Source organism: Scyliorhinus torazame, chromosome 1, assembly GCF_047496885.1.
Source record: "Scyliorhinus torazame isolate Kashiwa2021f chromosome 1, sScyTor2.1, whole genome shotgun sequence".
Lineage (NCBI taxonomy): Eukaryota > Metazoa > Chordata > Chondrichthyes > Carcharhiniformes > Scyliorhinidae > Scyliorhinus > Scyliorhinus torazame.
In genome coordinates this window covers 246,117,084-246,135,665 of record NC_092707.1, presented here as the reverse complement: position 1 = coordinate 246,135,665, position 18,582 = coordinate 246,117,084, and the positions used below count along the sequence as shown (strand labels likewise).

The window sequence follows — 18,582 nt, the reverse complement described above, 5'->3', positions numbered from 1 at the left end:
ATTGAGGGCTTTTGCGAGGCAACAGGTGAGGGAATTCCCGCAGCTCCCGACACAAGAGGTGCAGGACAGAGTCATCTCAAAGAAATGGGTGGGGGACGGTAAGGTGTCGGATATATATAGGGAAATGAGAGACGAAGGGGAGACTATGATGGACGAACTAAAAGGGAAATGGGAAGAAGAGCTAGGGGAGGAGATTGAGGAGGGGATGTGGGCAGATGCCCTAAACAGGGTAAACTCGTCGTCCTCGTGCGCCAGGCTAAGCCTGATTCAGTTTAAGGTATTACACAGGGCACATATGACTGGAACACGGCTCAGTAAATTTTTTGGGGTGGAGGATAGGTGTGCGAGGTGCTTGAGAAGCCCAGCGAATCATACCCATATGTTTTGGTCATGCCCGGCACTACAGGGGTTTTGGATGGGGGTGACAAAGGTGCTTTCGAAAGTAGTAGGAGTCCGGGTCGAACCAAGCTGGGGGTTGGCTATATTTGGGGTTGCACAAGAGCCGGGAGTGCAGGAGGCGAAAGAGGCCGATGTTTTGGCCTTTGCGTCCCTAGTAGCCCGGCGCAGAATATTGCTAATGTGGAAAGAAGCCAAGCCCCCGGGGGTGGAGACCTGGATAAATGATATGGCGGGGTTCATAAAGTTAGAGCGGATTAAGTTCGTCCTAAGGGGGTCGGCTCAAGGGTTTACTAGGCGGTGGCAACCGTTCGTCGAATATCTTGCGGAAAGATAGATAGGGGAGAACAAAGAAGGCAGCAGCAGCGGCCCAGGACTTGGGGGGGGGGGGGGGGATGGGGGGGGATGGGGGGGGGTGTGGCCTGAGACAAGGCAGTTGCCAATTAGGGCTAGTTTTTATTTTTTTGTTATTTAATATTTATTTATTTGTTGTTGTTTTTGTTTAAACTTAAAAAGGTCATTATTATCTGTATTGTTACAATGTTGTGTAAAGGATGCACAATGTACTGTGTTGGTTGACCAAAAATTTTCAATAAAATATTATTTTTAAAAAAAACTATAAAGAAACTTGCCCCACAGAGGCAAGACCACAAAAAATTAATTAAAACTCTGACAGTTTCTCTCCACGGAAATCTTCAGTAAAAGGCGAAAGATTTTATTTTTTTTCAAAAAAGATACTTTGTTCATAAAACTATCATAAACATTACAGAACATTTCGAATTGTCTTGACTGTACATTTCCATCAGAGTTACACATTCCCTTGCTTTCTTCCATTCAATTTTGATAACATTACACACATCTCACTCTTTACGTTACAATTCCTTCTTAAATATTTACATTGTCATGTTTGTTTTATACATTGGAGTGTTGGTGGCCCAGACCGAGGGGGTTTACACTGTTACCCGCCCCTCGGTGTACATTTGCTGGAAAGACCTTACACAGTGGTCTTTCCCCATTGCGCCTTGGCGGCAGCTGCCCCAAGCTTGAGTGCGTCCCTCAGCACATAGTCCTGGACCTTGGAATGTGCCAGTCTGCAACACTCAGTCGAGGACAATTCTTTGTACTGGAAGATCAGCAAGTTTCGGGCAGACCAAAGAGCGTCTTTCACCGAGTTGATGACATTCCAGCAGCAGTTGATGTTTGTCTCGGTGTGTGTCCCTGGAAACAGTCCGTAGAGCACAGAGTCCTGTGTCACAGAGCTGCTCGGGATGAACCTTGACAAATACCACTGCATCTCTCTCCAGATCTTCTTTGCAAAGGTACATTCCACAAGGAGGTGGGTGACCGTCTCATTTCCCCCACAGCCACTCCGAGGGCAGCATGCAATGGCGCAGAGCCTTCAGGTGTACATGAAGAATCTGACAGGGAGGGCCCTTCTCACCACCAGCCAAGCTAGGTCTTGGTGCTTGTTTGAAAGTTCTGGTGATGAGGCGTTCTGCCAGATGACTCTGACAGTCTGCTCAGGGAACCATCCAACGTCCTCCACAGTCTCCTTTTCCCTGAGGGCCTCGAGGACATTACGTGCTGACCACTGCTTCATTGCCTTGTGGTCAAAGGTGTTTTTCTTCAAAAGCGTTTCCATGAAGGACAGGTGGTACGGTACGGTCCAACTACTTGGAGCGTTCCGCGGCAATGAGGCCAGGCCCATCCTTCGTAACACCGGGGACAAGTAGAACCTCAGTATGTAGTGACACTTGGTGTTTGCATACCGGGGGTCCACGCACAGCTTGATGCAGCTGGACACAAAGGTGGCCAACAGGATGAGGGAGGCATTGGGTATGTTCCTCCCTCCCTTCTCCAGAGGTTTGCACATGGTGTCCCTTCGGACACGGTCCATCTTGGATCTCCAGATAAATTTGAAGATGGCCCGGGTGACTGCTGTGGCGTAGGGTCGGGTTATGGGCCAGACCTGCGCCACGTACAGTAGCACCGAGAGTACCTCACACCTGATGACCAGGGTTTTGCCCGCAATGGAGAGGGAGCATTGCTCACTGTGGTGGTATGTATTAGGGGTAATACGGTACACCACGTGTCGACAGGCTGTTGGCGGAGGGATGCCGGGTCCTGATAGGATCTGCCACCTACTGGACTCCACCCAGAAATGCCGGTATAAGAACCCAGCTTTTCCCTCCATTTCCCTCAGCAGCTGCATTCTGTAACCACGCTGCTGGGGATAACGTTCTGCTTAATAAAGCCTTCAATTGACATTACCTCAACGTGCCTCACATCATATTGACGGTGCTACAATTTATTAAGCAGAATTTAAATTGAAGAAAACGATGTGGGAACATGGAGCTCCGAATCACCCAGGAGTGCCTGCGCATCGCATCCCAAGCAGCTAACTCGACATCTATTTTCAAGCACTGGATGGCATGCTTTGAGGGCTACCTCCGAACGGCCCCGGCACACCGACAGACGAGCAAAATATGCAGGTCCTCTATTCCAGGGTGAGTCCTGATGTCTACTCCCTTATCGAGGATGAGGACGGTTTCACCGGTGCCATCGCCGCGCTGAATTATATCTACATCCGGCCCGCCAACCAGGTTTTTGCTCGCTACCAGCTCGCCACACGACGGCAATTTCCGGGGGAATCGCTGGACGAGTTTTATAACGCCCTGCAGATCCTAGGTCGAAACTGCAACTGCCCGGCGGTAACAGCAAGTGAACACACAGAGCTCCTGGTCCGCGATGCGTATGTGGGAAGTTTGGCCTCTTCCCAGATCCGCCAGAGGCTTCTGGAGAAAGAATCTCTGGGACTTACAGAAGCTCGGGCCCTGGCGGCATCCCTCGATGTGGCCTCGCGTAACGCCCGCGCCTACGCCCCCAACCGCACTACAGTCCCTTGGGCTCCGTGGACCCCCACTGCGGTTGAATCTCCGACAGCCCCCCCACCCTCGCAAACCTGCGCGGCCAAAACACCAGACCAACCGGGGGGGCCCCGCTGCTATTTTTGCGGCCAGCCGAAACACCCTCGGCAGCGCTGCCCGGCCCGCGCGGCTACCTGCAAAAGCTGGGGGAAGAAGGGCCACTACGCGACGGTGTGCAAGTCCCGCGGGGTCGCCGCTATCTCCGGGGAAGAAACGGGACCACAGACCCAGCCCCCCAGCGATCCACGTGCAACCAATGGACACCGCCATTTTTGACCCCGGACGCCACAAGGGAGAGATGGGCGCCTCCATTTTGTCCACCCCCGACCGCTCTCGATCCGTGGACGCCGCCATCTTGGCTGAAGGACCCCGACACAGACGGCCACATACTGCCTGATTACGATGCTCAACTTCAACAACCATGTCTGGCTTCGACGACCCTCGACCAGTCGCGACCCCAGACGCTCCAGACTGCAACCACTACAGTCCTAGTGAATGGTTATGAGACGCCGTGTCTTATCGACTCTGGGAGCACGGAGAGCTTCATTCATCCGGACACGGTAAGGCGCTGTTCCCTCGTAATTCGACCAAGCACCCAGAAAATTTTCCTGGCGGCGGGATCCCACTCCGTTCAGATCACGGGGTTTTGCATCGCTAACCTAACGGTGCAGGGGAGGGAGTTCCGAAATTACCGGCTGTATGTCCTCCCCCATCTCTGTGCGCCCACACTCCTAGGGTTGGACTTCCAATGCAACCTCCAGAGTTTAACATTTAAATTTGGCGGTCCTATACCCCCACTGACTGTCTGCGGCCTCGCGACCCTCAAGGTTGAACCGCGTTCCTTGTTTGCGAACCTCACCCCGGATTGCAAACCCATCGCCACAAGGAGCAGACGGCACAGCGCCCAGGACTGAGCATTTATCCGGTCCGAAGTCCAGAGGCTGCTGAAGGAAGGCATCATCCAGGCTAGCAACAGTCCCTGGAGAGCCCAGGTGGTAGTCGTTAAGACTGGGGAGAAACAGAGGATGATCATCGACTATAGTCAGACCATCAACTGGTACACTCAGCTAGATGCGTACCCTCTCCCCCGCATATCCGACATGGTCAATCGGATTGCACAGTACAAGGTCTTTTCCACCGTGGACCTCAAGTCTGCCTACCACCAGCTCCCCATCCGTCCCGGTGACCGCAACTATACTGCCTTCGAAGCAGACGGGCGGTTATACCACTTTTTAAGGGTTCCATTCGGCGTCACGAACGGAGTCTCGGTCTTCAAACGAGAGATGGACCGAATGGTTGACCAGCACGGTTTACGGGCCACGTTCCCGTATCTCGACAACGTCACCATCTGTGGCCACGACCAGCAGGACCACGACGCCAATCTCCAAAAATTCCTCCAGACCACTCACGCCCTGAACCTCACTTACAACAAAGAAAAATGCGTGTTCTGCACCGATCGTCTAGCCATCCTGGGCTACGTAGTGCGTAATGGAGTGATAGGCCCCGACCCTGAACGCATGCGCCCCCTCATGGAGTTCCCTGTCCCCCACTGTGCCAAAGCCCTGAAACGTTGCCTGGGCTTCTTTTCTTATTACGCCCAGTGGGTTCCACAATACGCCGACAAGGCCCGTGCGCTAATCCAGTCCACGACTTTTCCCCTGTCGACAGAGGCATGCCAGGCCTTTAGCCGCATCAAAGCGGATATCGCAAAGGCCACAATGCGCGCCATCGACGAGTCCCTCCCCTTCCAGGTCGAGAGCGACGCATCGGATGTAGCTCTGGCGGCCACCCTCAACCAAGCAGGCAGACCAGTGGCCTTCTGATCCCGAACCCTCCACGCTTCAGAAATCCGCCACTCCTCAGTGGAAAAGGAGGCACAAGCAATAGTGGAAACTGTGCGACACTGGAGGCATTACCTGGCCGGTAGGAGATTCACTCTCCTCACTGACCAACGGTCGGTTGCCTTCATGTTCGATAATGCACAGCGGGGCAAGATCAAGAACAACAAGATCCTGCGGTGGAGGATCGAACTCTCCACCTTCAATTATGAGATCTTGTACCGTCCCGGAAAGCTGAACGAGCCATCCGATGCCCTATCTCGCGGCACATGTGCCAATGTACAAGTGAACCGTCTACAAGCCCTCCACGAGGACCTCTGCCACCGGGGGCCACTCGTTTCTACCACTTCCTTAAGGCCCACAACCTCCCTTACTCCGTCGAGGACGTCCAAACAGTCACCAGAAACTGCCAGATCTGCGTTGAGTGCAAACCGCACTTTTTCAGGCCAGATAGAGCTCACCTGGTTAAGGCCTCTCGACCCTTTGAACGCCTCAATTTGGATTTCAAAGGCCCCCTCCCCTCCACCGATTGCAACGCGTACTTCCTGAATGTCGTTGACGAATACTCCCGTTTCCCTTTCGCCATCCCCTGCCCCGACATGACACGTCCACGGTCATTAAAGCCCTCGGTACCATTTTTACACTGTTCGGTTTCCCCGACTATATCCATAGCGACAGGGGGTCCTCCTTTATGAGTGACGAACTGCGTCAATTCCTGCTCAGCAGGGGCATAGCCTCGAGCAGGACGACCAGTTACAACCCCCGGGGGAACGGGCAGGTAGAAAGGGAAAATGGAACGGTCCAGAAGGCCGTCCTGCTGGCCCGCCAGTCTAGGAGTCTCCCAATTTCCCATTGGCAGGAAGTCCTCCCGGATGCCCTTCATTCTATCCGGTCCCTGCTGTGCACCACCATGAATCAAATGCCTCAAGAGCGCCTCCTCCTCTTTCCTAGGAAGTCCTCCTCTGGAACGCCACTTCCGACCTGGCTAGCAGCTCCGGGACCCATTCTGCTCCGGAAACATGTGCGGGCGCACAAGTCAGATCCGTTGGTGGAACGGGTGCATCTCCTTCACGAGACCTACCCAGGAGTAAGGACACAGGGGACAGCGCTACGCTCCCAGAGTCGACGGGACTCGAGCCAGCGCCATCACCACCACGCCCGAGACGATCGGAAAGGACGACCAGGGCGCCCATCCGGCTCATCGACTCACTTTAACTCTCAACGTTTTCAGTTATTGTGTCTTGTTATAGTTATGGCATCATGCCGACCCTGTTTAGCCCGTTGGCCCAGTTTTCAGTTATTGTGTCTTGTTATAGTTATGGCATCATGCCGACCCTGTTTGGCCCGTTGGCCCAGTTGATGCGATAATTTTGTGTTTTTGTTCAAAGTTACGGCACAGTACCGACTATGTAAACCCCTACCACCATGCGAACCACCATTCCGCCGGGTTCTTTTTCAACAAGGGGTGAATGTGGTGGTATGTATTAGGGGTAATATTGTACACCACGTGTCGACAGACTATTGGTGGAGGGATGCCAGATCCTGATAGGATCTGCCACCTACTGGACTCCACCCAGAAATGCCAGTATAAGAACCAAGCTTTTCCCTCCATTTCCCTCAGCAGCTGCATTCTGTAACCACGCTGCTGGAGATAAAGTTCTGCTTAATAAAGCCTTCAGTTGACATTACCTCAACCTGCCTCGCGTCATATTGACGGTGCTACACTCCCACCAGCCCAGTTTCTGTCTTACCTTGGCTATGCGCTCCTCCCAGTTTTTGGTGCACGCCCCAGCAGCTCCGACCCATATCCCCAGCACCTTCAGGTAATCTGACCTGACAGTGAAGGGGACAAAGGACCGGTCGGCCCAGTTCCCAAAGAACATGGCCTCGCTCTTGCCACGGTTTACCTTGGCTCCTGAGGCCAGTTCAAACTGGTTGCAGGCATTCAAGAGCCTGCGTACAGACGCAGGATCCGAGCAGAAGACGGCAACGTCGCCCATATACAGGGAGGCCTTGACTTGCGTGCCTCCACTGCGTGGGAACGTCACTCATCCTATACCCGGATCCTTCCTGATGGACTCGGCAAAAGGTTCTATGCAGCACACAAACAGGGCAGAGGAGAGAGGGTAGCCCTGCCTGACTCCAGATTTGATCTGGAACTTTTCTGATTCCCACCCATTGATTAAGACTGCGCTATAGATGTTTGTGTAGAGCAGTTTGATCCAATTGCGAATTCCCTCCCCAAACCCCATTTTGGAGAGCACATCCATCATGTAGGTGTGCGATATTCTGTCAAAAGCCTTCTCCTGGTCAAGACTGATGAGGCAGATGTCCACCCTCCTGTCCTGCACGTAGGCGATCGTATCCCTGAGTAGCGCGAGGCTATCAGAGATCTTCCTGCCGGGTACAGCACAGGTCTGGTCAGGGTGGATCACCGACTCCAGAGCAGACCTGACCCGATTGGCGATGACCTTGGCTAGAATTTTGTAATCCACATTCAACAGTGAAATGGGTCGCCAATTTCGAATTTCTTCCCTTTCCCCCTTCTGCTTGTAGATGAGGGTGATGATGCCTTTCCTCATGGACTCTGACATGCTGCCTTCCAGAAGCATACTCTCGTACACTTCCAGCAGGTCTGGGCCCATCCAGTCCCACAGAGCCGAATACAACTCAACCGGTAAGCCATCGCTTCCGGGGGTTTTACTCATCTCGAAGGACTTGACGGCTTTGTCAGCTCATCCAGAGTGAGCACTTTTCATCCTGCTCCACAGAGCGGACTCTGGAACGGAAGATAACCTTGGAGGCCTCCGAGGTGTAGAGCGAGGTTTGCTGGCTCTTCACCTCTTAGTGACATGCGGACCGGTACACCCAGATCCCTCCTCCTGTCGGCTACGCTAGTTTACAGAAAAGTGCATTCCTGGGAAGGCTACCTTCATCGTCCTGTCTCTACAGACTTATGTCATTCACTGAGAAACATGATATTATGGTTTTCATACTAACTTATGTCCTTCGCTAAGGAACAGGATAGCAGGATTCCACATTAACTCATATCCCTTGCCATGGAACCGGATATTACAGATTTCACAGTAACATGACTGGAACCAATGTCCTCGGGGGGGGGCTTTGCTCAAGCCGTTGGGGAGGGTTTAAACTAATATGGCAGGGGGTGGGATCCAATCTAGGAAGTCAGAGGGAAGTAAAACGGGGCCAGAAACAAAAAGCAGTAAGGGGGAAAATGTAAGGCAGAGAAGCCATAGTCAAAAATCAAAAAGGGCCACAGTACAGGGTACAGTGACTGAGGAGAGTGTGAAAAGGGAGGTGGTCAATGCAGGATTGAGGGTCTTGTACCTAAATGCGCGCAGTATACGGAACAAGGTAAATGAGCTTGTTGCGCACATTTGAAATTGGCCGGTACGATGTTGAGGGCATCACAGAGTCGTGGCTGCAAGGGGATCAGGGCTGATATCTAAATATCCAAGGATATGTGTCCTATCGAAAGGACAGGCAGGTGGGCAAAGGGGACGGGGTTGCATTGTTAGTAAGGAGTGAAGTTAAATCGATAGCAAGGAGCGATGTAGGATCAGAAGGCATAGAAGCTCTGTGGATAGAGTTGAGGAATAGCAAAGGTAAAAAGATCCTGATGGGAGTTATGTACAGGCCGCCTAGCAGTGGTCAGGGTGTGGGGCAGAAAATAAATCAGCAGATAGAAAAGGCATGTAAAAAAGGCAATATTACAATAATGGGATATGCCGGTGGACTGGGAAAATCAGGTTGGTCGTGGATCCCAAGAAATGGAATTTGTGGAATGTCTAAGAGTTGGGTTTTTTGGAGCAGCTTGTGACAGAGCCCACTAGGGAACAGGCAATTCTGGATTTGGTGATGTGCAATGAGGCAGACTTGATTAGGGAACTTAAGGTGAAGGAACCCTTAGGGAGCAGTGAATACAATATGATAGAATGTACTCTGCAGTTTGAGAGGCAGAAGCTGCAATCAGATGTAACAGTAGTACAATTAAATAAGGGTAACTACATGAGGGAGGTGCTGGCCAGAGTTGATTGGAGAAGGAGCCTAGCAGGGAAGATGTGGAACAGCAATGGTAGGAGTTTTGGGTGTTATTCGGGATGCACAACAGAAATTCATCCCAAGGAGGAGGAAACATGTTAAGGGGAGGACAAGGCATCCATGACTGACGAGGGATGTCAAGGACAGCATAAAGGCTAAAGAAAAAACATACAAAGTAGCAAGGATTAGTTGGAAACCAGAGGATTGGGAAGCCTTTAAAAGCGAGCAGAGGACAATTAAAAAGCAAAAAGGGGGGAGAAGATGAAGTATGAGTGCAAGCTAGCTAGTAATATAATGGAAGACAGGAAGAGATTTTTCAATATATAAAAGGTAAGAGAGAGGCAAATATAGACATTGGACCAATAAAAAATGTGGCTGGAGAAGTAATAATAGGAAACAAAGAAATGGCAGACGAACTGAATAAGTTACGTTGCATCAGTCTTCACGGTGGAAGACACCAGTGGGATGCCAGAGCTCCAGGAGAACCAGGGGGCAGAGGTGAGTGCAGTGACCATTACAAAGGAGAAGGTTCTGGGGAAACTGAAAGGTCTGATGGTGGATAAGTCACCTGGACCAGATGGACTACACCCCAGGGTCCTAAAAGAGATAGCTGAGGAAATTGTGGAGGCATTAGGGATGATCTTTCAGGAACCACTGGAGGCAGGAAGGGTCCCAGAGGAGTGGAAGGTGGCTAATGTAACACCACTGTTTAAGAAGGGAGGGAGGCAGAAGGCAGGAAATTAAAGGCCGGTTAGCCTGACTTCAATTGTTGGTAAGATTTTAGAGTCTGTTACTAAAGATGAGATCGCGAAGCACTTGGAAGTGGATGGCAAAATAGGACTGAGTCAGCACGGCTTTTTCAAAGGAAGGTCGTGTCTGACAAATCTATTAGAGTTCTTTGAGGAGGTAACAAGCAAGTTGGACAAAGGAGAATCAGTGGACGTGATTTATTTAGATTTCCAGAAGGCCTTTGACAAGGTACCGCATAGGAGAGTGTTAAATAAGTTAAAGGCCCATGGTGTGAAGGGTAAGATCCTGGCATGGATAGAGAATTGGCTGACTGGCAGAAGGCAAAAAGTGGGGATAAAGGGGTCTTTTCCAGGATGGCAGCCGAGACTAGTGCTGTGCCTCAGGGGTCTGTGCTGGGACCATAACTTTTTACAATATACATTAACCATCTGGAAGAAGGTACTGAAGGCACTGTTGCTAAATTTGCAGATGATACAAATATCTGTAGAGGGACAGGTAGTATTGAGGAAGCAAGGGGGGCTGCAGAAGGACTTGGACAAGCTAGGAGCGTGAGCAATGAAGTGGCAAATGAAATTCAATGTGAATTCCCGTTGCTCCCGGCACAAGAAGTTCAAGAGAGGGTGATCTCGGGTGTATGGGTCGGGGAGGGCAAGGTGTCGGAAATACACCAGGAGTTGAAAGAAGAGGGGGAAGTGCTGGTAGAAGAGTTGAAGGGTAAATGGGAGGAGGAGCTGGGGGAGGAGATCGAGAAAGGTTGTGGGCTGATGCCCTAGGTAGGGTTAATTCCTCCTCCTCATGTGCCAGGCTCAGCCTGATACAATTTAAGGTGGTTCACAGAGCGCACTTGACGGGGGAGAGGTTGAATAGGTTCTTTGGGGTAGAGGACAGATGTGGAAGGTGCTCAGGGAGCCCGGCGAACCATGTCCATATGTTTTGGTCATGCCCGGCACTGGAGGGGTTCTGGAGAGGAGTGGCGGGAGCAATATCTCAGGTGGTGAAAGTTAGAGGAAGGTCGGTCAGCAGCAGCAGCAACCTTGGGGGGGGGGGGGGTGGAGGGGACGTCCTGGGAGGGGGGGGAGGGGGGGGGGAAGGGGGGACTGACTGGGAGGGTGGATGAGCAAGAGATAACATGAAGGGTTGGGGAAACTGGCACGTACGGGTGCGGGCCAGTGTACAAAGCTGTGTAAATATATCATTTTGCCATGTATATATCTTGCTCTGCACGATTACTCGTTTTTGTTTTTTTTTGTTACGGGGGGGGGGGGGGGTTATTGTTTGTAAGGGAGAAAAATTGTGTTAAAAAACTTTAATAAATATATATATTTTTTTTTTAATGAAATTCAATGTGGAAAAGTGTGAGGTTATGTACTTTGGAAGGAGGAATCTAGGCATAGACTATTTTCTAACTGGGGAAATGCTTCGGAAAGCAGAAGCACAAAGGGACTTGGGAGTCCTTGTTCACGATTCTCTTAAGGTTAATGTGCAGGTTCAGTCAGCAGTTAAGAAGACAAATGCAATGTTAGCATTCATGTCAAGAGGGCTGGAATACAAGACAAGGGATGTACTTCTGAGGCTGTATAAGGCTCTGGTCAAACCCCATTTGGAGTATTGTGAGCAGTTTTGGGCCCCATATCTAAGGAAGGATGTGCTGGCCGTGGAAAGGGTCCAGAGGAGGTTCACAAGAATGATCCCTGGAATAAAAAACTTGTCGTACGAGGAATGTTTGAGGACTCTGAGTCTGTACTCATTGGAGTTTAGAAGGATCAGAGGGGATCTTATTGAAACGTACAAGAAACTGCGAGGCCTGGATAGAGTGGACGTGGAGAGGATGTTTCCACTTATAGGAAAAACTAGGACCAGAGGACACAATTTCAGAATAAAGGGACGATCCTTTAAAACAGAGACGAGGAGGATTTTTTTCAGCCAGAGGGTGGTGAATCTGTGGAACTCTTTGCCGCAGAAGGCTGTAGAGGCCAATTCACTGAGTGTCTTTAAGACAGAGATCGATAGGTTCTTGATTAATAAGGGGATCAGGGGTTATGGGGAGAGGGCAGGAGAATGCGGATGAGAAAATATCAGCCATGATTGAATGGCGGAGCAGACACGATGGGCCAAGTGGCCTAATTCTGCTCCTGTGTGTGCTGCTAACTTTAGCCTTAGTTTAATTGCTCTTGTTCTATCACCTTTGCTCTTGAGTCGCCAGGTATCTTTCTGATACCACCACGTGGTTCAAGTCCGAGTAATGATCAATAATCCAACACACCGCTTAGTAAGAGTTAAATCAACGCATATTTATTATATACAGTAATCAATACTCATGAATAAATTCTACTTCTAAGCTACTTCCTACAACTAACAGGCCAATACTTAACTTTGAAAATGCCCCACCAGGTCAGGGAAACAAATGGCCTTTCGTTTGGGTTCTGAGCCTGTGGGATTCGAAGCTGGTACAGATTGATAGCTAGGAGCGCCTATCTCGCAGCGAGCGTTGAAGTAAGACTTACGATTTGAGCGGCTGTTGCGGAAGGTCAGCAGAAGGGTGCAGGAGGCAGAAGGGGTTGCAGAAGGGTCGATTTGAACTTGGACTCTATTCTTATAGTCCCCAGGGGCTTCCCGCCTTTCGGGGCGGACCCTGTACCTGGTTCCAAGTGATTGGACTTTGTCCCAATCACTTGGTTCGATATTATCCAATGCTGGAGCGATTCCTTGATCGATGGGCGGTCTTGGGGTGATCGTTCACCTCCCTTTGTGTAGGCTCCTGTTGGCGCCGAAAAGTCTGGGTTGGCTTTGTGTGTCTAATTTGTTGCACATTGTTCCCAGGGATTGCTAATTAGTATTCAGATGGCTGGTGTTTTGTTATGCTGATGGCTGCAGGTATCGATCCTGTCTGGCCTCCCCAGAGGTGAATACACAGTTTTACCTGCAGCTGCTTGTTTTAGTCCCGTTAGCTGATTTTCCCATCAGCCTTTTCCGTTCGCCATTTTAAATCAGGGTTAGCCATTCTAAATCGGGAGTTAGCCATTTTAACTGGCTACACATGTCTTCTGGCCTTCTGGTCAATTTTGACAAAAGATTAACTGGTGCCATCTTCCTTCATATTCTTCGGCAAGAATACGATGGAACTGTTTCAGAACATCAGTTTCCCTGAATAATTCTCTGTTTTAACCAATGAATCAATTAGTTTAGTTCTCAATAAAGCCACGTAGTTTTGTTTCAGGTTAACAAAGGTCTGGAGGATTTATTGCTAGCACAACTCTGATCATTCATTCCTTTTACATGCTCAGAAGCTCATGGCTATTTTGTGATATTAAACAGACTTACAGAGTGTGGAATATAACCTGGGCTTTCTAACATAGCTACTAATTAAGTATTTTTTTAAAAGTTGTAACTCAATTGAGGCTCGCTTCTTATTCAACAATCTGGTCCTTTTTTTAAATAAATTTGCAGACCCCAATTATTTTTAGTGTGGCCAATCCACCTACCCTGCATGTCTTTGGGTTGTAGGGATGAAACACACGCAGACACGGGGAGAAGGTGCAAACTCCACACGGACAGTGACCCGGGGCTGGGATCAAACCCGGGTCCTTGGCAGCGCAGGCAGCAGTGCTACCCACTGCACTACCATGCTGTCCTTACATCCTAACAAGCTAAAGTGCCCCATAATTTGAAAAATATTTCCTTGGATGTTGATTGTGATTTTCTCGCTGCCCCAATTGCTGCCCTATTCCAGAACACTCACTGTCTGTCTCCCACTTGCCATCCTGTAAGGTCACTGTCTTTGGGCAGTGAGCAGGGTGAGCAAGACGGTGCCAATCTTTCACCAGGCACACAATGATGATATCAGTGGCACCGCACATGCACTTAGGCGGAGTGGGTGTTGACTTCATGTTCTAGATGCACAATGATGATGTTGGGAGAGACTCAAGGTTTACTCCTGCCCCATCCACACAACTTAGGTTTGTCGGTAAATATAGGAATGCAAGGGCAGCACGGTGGCACAGTGGGTTAGCCCTGCTGCCTCACGGTGCCGAGGTCCCAGGTTCAATCCCGGCTTTGGGTCACTGTCCTTGTGGAGTTTGCAGATTCTCCCCCTGTTTGCGTGGATTTCGTCCCCACGACCCAAAGATGTGCAGTCTAGGTGGATTGGCCACGGTAAATTGCCCCTAAATTACAAAAAATTAATTGGGTACTCGAAAAAAAAATTTTTAATATAGAATTGCAGCCCTCGCTAACTTTAAGTCAATCATAAATGTTGTGAGAAAAGAGGCCCAAATACAGATTCGTGAGGGTTTTCACTTGACATATAAAGACAATTTGATGACATTGAGAAGTGATTAATATTGGTAGGAAGAATGAGGAGGTGTGGTAAAATGAACAGCAGCCTGAATTTCAGCCTGATATAAAATTGGACACTTTAAATTAAGAATTAGACATTTTAAATTAAACCAGTCAGCTGGGGATTCAGACGTGGCCAAATTTGAATACACTAAACGGTCAAACTACCATGCATGATTGGGCTTGTCCTGTCAACAACACATCAGGAGATAATCGGTCCTATTCGTATGGATTGATTGTTTTGGATTGCCCAGATAAAGCTAGACTTTCTGGCACCCAGTTACCATATGTGGAGTAAGGTTATATGTGAATAATACACCTGGAGATGGAACCCTGGAGATGGGTTCCTGGTGCCCTGCAGAGTTGCAATTGGAAACTGCATTGGGGGTTGCGACCCCCGTCCCAGGACTCATTGGCTGAGGGTCAGAGAACATTCTGGAAAGCAAGCACCCAGGACCCTCCCAAGTCAAGACTCAGCACAGAGGGAGCACCCAGGCCCTCCCACACCATTCACAGTGTCCTCCTCATCCTCAAACAATTAGCTCATCCTTGATCTAGCCAGGTGCGCCCTGTGCATCACCTTTAATTGTATTAAGCCGGCAGCATGGTGGCACAGTGGTTAGCAATGCTGTCTCATGGCACCGAGGTCCCAGATTCGATCCCGGCTCTGGGTCACTGTCCGTGTGGAGTTTGCACATTCTCCCTGTGTTTACGTGGGTTTCACCCCCACAATCCAAAGATGTGCAGCGTTGGTTAATTGGCCACATGAAATTGCCCCTTAAATGGAAAAAAAGAATTGGGTACGCTAAATTTCTAACAAAAAAAAAGATTGTATTAAGCCTAGTCTCGCATATGAGATTGAGGCATTCACTCTCCACAAAAGCTCACACCACAACCTCTCCTCCAGCTCCACCTCAAGCTCCTCTTCCAACTTGGCCTTTACCCACTCCAACAACGCCGTATCCTCCTCCAGAATCCTTCCATTAGTCAGCGAGATGACCCCCCTTCAACCCCATCACACGCAACACCTTCTCCAACAGAAAGAGGACAGTGTCACAGGAAACTTCGGGAGAACCTTCCTTGCAAAATCCTGCAACTGCATATACCTAAATGCCTCCTTCTGCAGACACACAAACTTCTCCGCCGCCTCCTCCAAGCTCGTGATCCGTCCTTCCATAAATAAGTCCTTCATTTCCACCACCCTCCACTCCTCCCAGCAAAGAAACCGAGCATCCAATCTTGCCGGCTCAAACAAATGATTCTTTCGGGTTGGAAACCACTTTGACCCCACGCTTAACTTAAAATACTGCTGAAATTGTGGCGAATATTACCATGGGGCAAATGGGAGTGCCAGCACCCTCAACCCTGATCCCCTACAAGAGCCTGCCTCCATTCTCACCCACATTGCCTCTGACTCCTACTACAACCTCAAAACTTCTTGGCATTCATTGCCCAATAATAATACATCAAATTCAGCTGTCCCACTGCAACAGATCCACCTTAACCCAGCCCATTAGGCTCACAGAGCCAGATGACACAGGGAGCACTGGAGCTGCCCCTCCATCCCAGGACCCTGCTGGCTGCGTCCAAGAGGAGGTGCACTGAAGGTCAACCTGGAGCGTCCCTCCAGGGAGATGACAGTGGTCATCAGCTCTCCGGAGTTGTCCACCCCACCCCTCCAGAGATGCGCCCCAGTGCATCTCAGGGTCAACAGGCGAAACAGAGTGGTATGGCAAGGAACCCAGCCCCTCCAGAGGACGCACACTATTTCATAGAATAGAATTTACAGTGCAGAATCGGCCCATCGATTCTTGGAAAGGGCACCTACCCAAGCCCACACTTCCACCCTCCCCGTAATCCCACTCAACCCAACCTTTTTGAACACTAAGGGCAATTTAGCATGGCCAATCCACCTAACCTGCACATCTTTGGACAGTGGGAGGAAACAGGAGCACCCAGAGGAAACCCACGCAGACAGCCCGGGGGTTTCTCGATGGCGTGAGGCTGCCCCACAATGGGAAACCTCATTGACCAGCTCGCGAAACGGAGCATTTCACCGGAGGGGTGAAACAGAAATGTGGCATGGCAGAGAACCCAGATCCCGGATACTAAAAAAAAAATATTTGGAGACAGTTATAATTGGAGGGCAGCACGGTAGCACAAGTGATTAGCACTGTGGCTTCACAGCGCCAGGATCCAAGGTTCGATTCCCTGCTGGGTCACTGTCTGTGTGGAGTCTGCACGTTCTCTCCGTGTCTGTCCTCAGGATGATCCGTGCGGGTCTCACTCGTGCCTGGCACTATGTCGCCTCTCACCCCCTCGGGGGAACTCCCAGAATCTGGCACATCATAATTGAAGGTTCTTTTGTTTTTCTGCCTCTGTTGATAGTTCAGGTAGTGCCCTATTTGGCCCCCTTCACCAACACTCCGACTCCCTCCCTCCCCACTACCCTCCTTTCCCCTCTCTCCCCACCACCTCCCTTCCTTTCCCTTCTGTTGGTACAGAGGCGAGGGTATCTGGTCTCTCCAGCGCAAAGTTTAATGCTTGTACCATTTGTTTTTTGTAGAAACGTGTTGTGAACTGTTTTATCCACACCCCCTCCCCGTACATTGGTACTAAGGGGAGGATATCCTGTTTCTCCAACACAAAATGAGTCTTTGTACCGTTTGGCCTTGTATATATTTTTTACTGTTTCAATAAAAAGATATAGGTGGATTGGCCATGATAAATTGCACTTAGTGACCAAACAAAGGTTAGGAGGGGTTATTGGGTTGCGGGGATAGGGTGGAAATTAGGGCAGCACGGTAGCATTGTGGATAGCACAATTGCTTCACAGCTCCAGGGTCCCAGGTTCGACTCCCGGTTTGGTTCACTGTCTGTGCGGAGTCTGCACATCCTCCCCGTGTGTGCGTGGGTTTCCTCCGGGTGCTCCGGTTTCCTCCCACAGTCCAAAGATGTGCAGGTTAGGTGGATTGGCCATGATAAATTGCCCTTAGCGTCCAAAATTCGTCCAAAATCGCCCTTAGTGTTGGGTGGGGTTACTGGGTTGTGGGGATAGGGTGGAGATGTTGACCTTGGGTAGGGTGCTCTTTCCAAGAGCCAGTGCAGACACGATGGGCCGAATGGCCTCCTTCTGCACTATATGTTCTATGTTATCACGCCTCCGGAAGAACAGCCGCTTCGTCAAATTCAGGAAGTAATGTAAACGGGGTCAACAAAAACAAGGTCAATCTGTTTTTTAACTTTAAATCAGCCCCACAGAAGCAGGGCCACAAAAAATTAATTAAAACCCTGAGTGTTCCTCTCCACGGAAATCTTTAGTAAAAGGCGAAAGATTTATACGATCTGAAGAGAAACCAGAGTACTGACATTCACAGCAAACTTACTCACTACCCACCGCGCACGGAGCTCTTTAACATCACACTGACTTCACACACTGCCACTCAACATCCGCACCGTAGAATGAGCCATTGAATTGATATAGATTTTCATATTTAACTACAACCCGTTAATGTTTACAGAAAGAGGAATAAGTCTTGAGCTTTCGTACAGAATTTAAGTTATGTAGATGAGTGGGCGGGGCCTATCTGGCACTTCCCGGAGAAGAGGAGCAGCAGATTGTGGGCACTCTGCTGCTCAGGAGGTTTTCATTGCTTTTCTCAAACTCTTTGTACTTCCCAAATGATTTTGCAATTCAATCTCCCAAGACAAGTCGAAAAGTTAGGACTAAACCATTCAGGAGAGACTCTATGAAGCACTTCTTTACACAAAAGGTGGTCGAGGTTTAGACCTCTCCCCCACAAACAGCGGTCGAATTTAGAAAAGTTGTTCATTTTAAACCTGAGGTAGATAGACTTGTGCTGAGCAAAGATATTAAGGGATATGGACCCAAGACAGGTATATGGGCCGGGATTCTCCGATTTTGAGGCTAAGTGCTGAAGCCACCGTGGAAATTGGTGTTTTACGACAGCAAAAATGGCACAACCGGTGCACCAATTCAGCAAGTCTAAATGGGCGAGCACCATCGCCACGTGGAACGCAACCGGTCCAAGTGAAACAGGGCCGGAATCGCTGGGACCGTGATTGCCGCACATGAGACTCATGCGCCTTCCCCCCACACACACCGTCCCAGTCAACAAAATGGCTGGAAGGAGAGCAGTGCCACGGTTCAGGGACACTGAGCTGGACACCCTCCTGGACGCCGTGGTGGCGAGAAAGATGACCCTGTAGCCCGGCCCGGAAGGAAGACCACCAGGCACCGCCGTTCGCCATGC

General features: G+C 50.0%; 2 non-coding genes across 2 annotated transcripts; both read right to left on the bottom strand.

Annotated features, from left to right (window-relative positions):
- Positions 1-1,026: 1,026 nt before the first annotated feature.
- On the bottom strand, positions 1,027-1,142 carry LOC140430514 (U5 spliceosomal RNA). The gene has a single exon (XR_011949443.1). It is a non-coding gene; the product is annotated as a U5 spliceosomal RNA (small nuclear RNA).
- Positions 1,143-17,560: 16,418 nt separating this feature from the next.
- Positions 17,561-17,673, bottom strand: LOC140430343 (U5 spliceosomal RNA). Its single transcript, XR_011949385.1, has one exon. It is a non-coding gene; the product is annotated as a U5 spliceosomal RNA (small nuclear RNA).
- Positions 17,674-18,582: the final 909 nt, after the last annotated feature.